This window comes from Mytilus trossulus, chromosome 1, assembly GCF_036588685.1.
Source record: "Mytilus trossulus isolate FHL-02 chromosome 1, PNRI_Mtr1.1.1.hap1, whole genome shotgun sequence".
NCBI classification, from domain to species: domain Eukaryota; kingdom Metazoa; phylum Mollusca; class Bivalvia; order Mytilida; family Mytilidae; genus Mytilus; species Mytilus trossulus.
Genome location: NC_086373.1, coordinates 98664250 through 98669121, shown reverse-complemented (window position 1 = coordinate 98669121; position 4872 = coordinate 98664250). Strand labels below are relative to the sequence as shown.

The following is a 4872-nucleotide window of genomic DNA, read 5'->3' as shown; positions in this document are numbered from 1 at the left end:
TACAATGAATTATCTGTAAACTAAGTTTAACAAGTAATATTTTTAGAATTAACGATTGTTGATTCGAAATAACTTTCACTGTTGTAAAAAAGTTCGAATTAGTATCTTCATATCTTTGCTAAAGAAGGGTTATCTTTTCTATTGTTCTCGCGTCATCAGTTTACAAACTGTTTCGACTAAATTTCAGGTCATAAATAAGGCAACAGTAGTATACTGGTGTTCAAAAGCCATAAATCGATTGAGAGGAAACAAATCCATCCGAGGGAAACACATCAATTATGAGAGAATAACAAAGGAACAAAAGGATAAATGATCTATATGATCTTTAAGTTGATGTAAACATTACACTTAACTTGCGTTTATAGTTGCTACCATATAAAGTTTTATTCTACAATATACCTTTGTTTCATTCTTATAGAAAATAGCAAAAATCAAACATCAAGTAAGCTAAGACTAAAATGTATAAATATTTATTAACACAAAAACAAATTGCCAACGAGACGAAACATTATAATAGTAATAAAAATAAAAGTAATATAAATGATAATAAAAGTTATAAAAATAACAATAAACGACAAATACATATGCAAACCTTCTACATAAAATAAAATGCAATTCATGTAGTCTAAGAAAGTCTCAGCCGTTGAATATAAAGTGGTGCACCACATTTTTTGCCATCAGGTGTTGGTGATGTCGAAGACATGTTTGCTGAAGTTGCAACAAGGAGGTTTTTAATCGTTTCTTGTATTAAAACTGTCTGTTCAGTCAAACTTAAGATATTTTCGTCTTGTTTTCTCAATATGTCTTCAAGTAATCCTCTAACTTGGTGGATTCCCATCTCGATATCAACTAACTTTGTTTCCTTTGTGATACTCATTGTATGCTTTTTATGTATATACAATGACTGAAATAAAACCAAACAAATTTATTTAGGTATTTAAGAATCACAAACGTATATTTGAATTTAAAAATATTAAAATTTATATTTTATATATATTTCATGTCATTCATATTATATTTACACATTCTTGACAATATGGCTTTTTCCGATAATGCTAAAATACATATATTATTCGAGTAAAATATTGAAACATACCATAGAATAGTGTTTTATCTTGATCAAATTCAATCCATTCGCAATGTCATTTATTTTGTTAATTTAAAATAGAATTTAAAACTATTAAAGGATATTGTCTTTTCTTGAGCAGCGTTCTGCAACATTATTTTCAATCTCAATGTATAATCTTAAGTTCAAAATGATTTACTTATATTCAATTAGTTTTCAAAATTACTCTTCCGGCTAGCTAGAATATTTTTTTTTTATTGTTCTTGCAAAATGAACCTTTTGTAAAAAAACAATTATATCTTTGGACATTGTTTTAATAGAATATTCGCTTTATTTGCAAATCCAATACAAAAATAAATTCATGTATTTCCAGTGATCATTATTATTTTCCCACATGTTTTGAATACATTGTAATTGAAAAATATGATTTTTTTTAAAATACTTAGGCTTTTCTACCTCAGGCATAGATACTGTTGCTTTATTTACCTTAGCTGTATTTGGCAAAACTTTTAGGAATTTTGGTTCTCAATGCTCTTCAACGTCGTACCTTATTTGGCATTTTAAACGTTTTTGGATTCGAGCGTCACTGATGAGTCTTTTGTAGACGAAACACGCGTCTGGTGTATATACTAAATTTAGTCCTGGTATCTATGATGAGTTTATTATGGTTTGGTTGTATCAAAGGGTAATAAGAAAAAAAGTAAAATTATGAAAAAAAAAATTTCATTTTGTTTTTTTTTGTTTGTTAACCTTTTATAGATTTGTATTTATAGACTGTTCACTACATAAGAACAATACTTATGTTAAATATTTGAAGAAAGAAAAATAGTTCTTAATCTTTCAATGTATAAAGCTCATATTTAATATATTTTATTCAGTACATCAGGTTTCCTTTTATCTTATATATTCTATTCACGAATTGTAAAGTGAAAAGTAAAATCACAAAAGTAATGAACTCCGAGGGAAATTCAAAACAGAAAGTCCCTATTCAAATGGCAAAATCAAATGATAAAACATATCAAAGGAATAGACAACAAATGTCATATTCCAAGTGATAGATTGTTTTGAACATATTTTCTTCATTGCATTTTAATGGACGCCATCACGAGTTGGTTGACCGTTATGGAACAACCTTTTCACAAATGATATCGGATATGTTCCTTACTTCGTAATTACAATCCCCATCCCTTTCATGAATATGACCTACCGAATTAGACTATTTCCCGGATTTGTTATCACATAAGCAACACGACGGGTGCCACATGTGGAACAGGATCTGCTCACCCTTCCGGTTCCGGAGCACTACCTAGTTTTTTGGTGGGGTTTGTGTTGCTTATTCTATGTTTTTTCATGTGTACTATGGTTTGTCTGTTTGTCGATTTCATTTTAAGCTATTGCGTTTTCAGTTTATTTTCGATGTATGAGTTTGACTGTCCCTCTGGTTTCTTTCGTCCCTCTTTTAATGCAGTTTTGTGACATTTTAAGTTTTATTCAAATAATGACTATTTGCTGTCATTATCAAGTATATGCGTTAATAATTGTGCAAGATAATAAGAGAATGTTAAAAATGTGTCTAAACTAACAAGCGTATTTTTGCGGTCTAAAACGGTTTGCAAGTTTACCGATTGTCCTATTCCCGATTGTGACATTTTGAGTGTCAATCTGGATGCATACATAGCAGCAGATACCTCTTTAATGCAGCCGTTTTTGATTTGATGTTCTTGTGATTCCCTCAGTTTCTGTTTGTAACCTTGGTCTCTTCTTAATCAATTTAAAAAAAAATAAAACATCAGTAAACTACTAATGCCTTAATTTGACTTAAAATACAAACATGTTTTTATTCAATTTTTTTTGCTGATTTTTTTTTCATGATCGTAGCTTAAATCTGACTAGAAACGTATGGCATTGATAAAATCTAATCAGAACCATTGAAATATTCTCTAAAAAGAAAGACAATGAGCGTAATCGTTTGTTTGAACAGTTTATTCATCCATTCGAAGGAAACATTTAACTATTATATAAGACTTGTCTGTGGATATAAAAAGCAGCAAATAAAAATTACGTAATGTTCATCAGCCAAGTCTTGTTGTTTTTACTTCACTTTCATATCTCAAAATGGTATCGGCTTTTAATCATATCAGAGTTACGACAAATATGCGAAACATCCATGATTTCGATGTTAGAAATTTTTATTCAACTGTTTAAGGGGAACAGTTTGTGTCAAAAATGCAGATATAAGAGTTGAAGAGGATTTAACTTGCCAATATCCAGACATGAGATCGAGTTTCCTGAAAATTGTTTAACCATTATCGATGGAATGAATCATGATCTAGTTTCATTAGATGAAGAGTTTGGTCAAGACATGTTTTGATCGTGTATTTACTGGTCATTATATACATTAATATCAGCAATAAAGAAAACTATGACTGTAAATCTGAGAAACCAAGTTAAAATCCATTAAGGTCTTACTGTTTTTTGAATCATTTTACAAGTTTATAATAAAACTAAAACGAAGTGGTCTTGATTGGGGTGCATATGGTCAGACGCCTTGTTTCTACGGCCAAAAAATCACACTTAAAAAAGATTTATGTAATATATAACTGTAGAAGAAACTTTGCATTGCTTATTGCTGTCTTATTGCAATACTTAACAATAAATTTGGAAATTGTATTGTTATACACTGTCAATACTAGGGACTTAATAAAAGACGATAACTGTGTCCTCGGAACAACTAAATGTTATTCTGAAGCTACTTGAAAGATTGGTATGACTACCTGTCGTCGGAAAGTGAACAGTATTCTCACTTGGTTACAACGGTGTATATGGTTTTCTTGACCTCATCTTTATGCGTTTTATTCATTGCAGACAATCTCTATGAATAAAGCAGTTGATTCTCATACAATATTTGCGTTTAGATCTTTGTAGCATTGTATAACATTTCTTTAATACTTGTTTCGTTGGTTTTTTTTAGAAGATACGCGCGTCTGGCGTACAAAATTATAAGCCTAGCATTTTTATAAGTTAATTCAAAACTACTGGGTTGATGCCACTGCTGGTGAATGTTTCAGCCCAGTAGTCAGCACTTATGTGTTGCCATCAGAGATGGGTCCGATTACTTTCAATGTAATTGATTAAATTACAATTACTTTGTCATTTATACGATTAAATTAAATCAATGATTACATCATTTCTGAAATTGTCTGATTAAATTAATGATTACATTGGCAAAGTAATCATGATTACATCTGATTACAATGAATTAAAAAAAAAACATTTTGCATGATGTGAATGAATAAACGTTTAATACATTACTATAGCATTTTTTAGAAAGTATTGTGTTTGCTATATTATAAAATGATAACTTCAAACTTTATCTATTTAATAAACCTCAAAAGTTCACTTCATACATACATGAACATTGTATCACTGGTTACTACCCATTGCACTTTATCATCATTAATCTCTGAATTATTTTGACTTCAATAGAATATAGCTTTATAAAAAGCATTTGCTGTTTGTCTTCTAGATTTTAATTTATATTTGTTTCAAGGTACTGTTTATGGGAGTTAAAATATGGATGAAATTGTACCAGTTTAATCAAATTGTAAACAAAATACAAGTGCTAAAAATCATTGCATTCTACATGTCCAGTCCAAATACATACAAAAATTTGCTTATTTTAAACAAGATATTTGTCCAACTTTTAATTAATTTTGTGCTAATTGGATAAACTATCACTTGTCTGATTTATCTTTTACCATATATATTGTCCTACAGCTATACTCAGTTGGTAATTGCAATACAAA

The 4872-nt window shown here is 29.5% G+C and overlaps 1 long non-coding RNA gene across 1 annotated transcript; it reads right to left on the bottom strand.

Moving 5' to 3' along the window:
* Positions 1–454: 454 nt before the first annotated feature.
* Positions 455–1210, bottom strand: LOC134711366 (uncharacterized). Its single transcript, XR_010106180.1, has 2 exons — positions 1097–1210; positions 455–904 (listed from the first exon to the last, which is right to left on the bottom strand). It is a non-coding gene; the product is annotated as an uncharacterized LOC134711366 (long non-coding RNA).
* Between the last annotated feature and the right edge of the window lie 3662 nt (positions 1211–4872).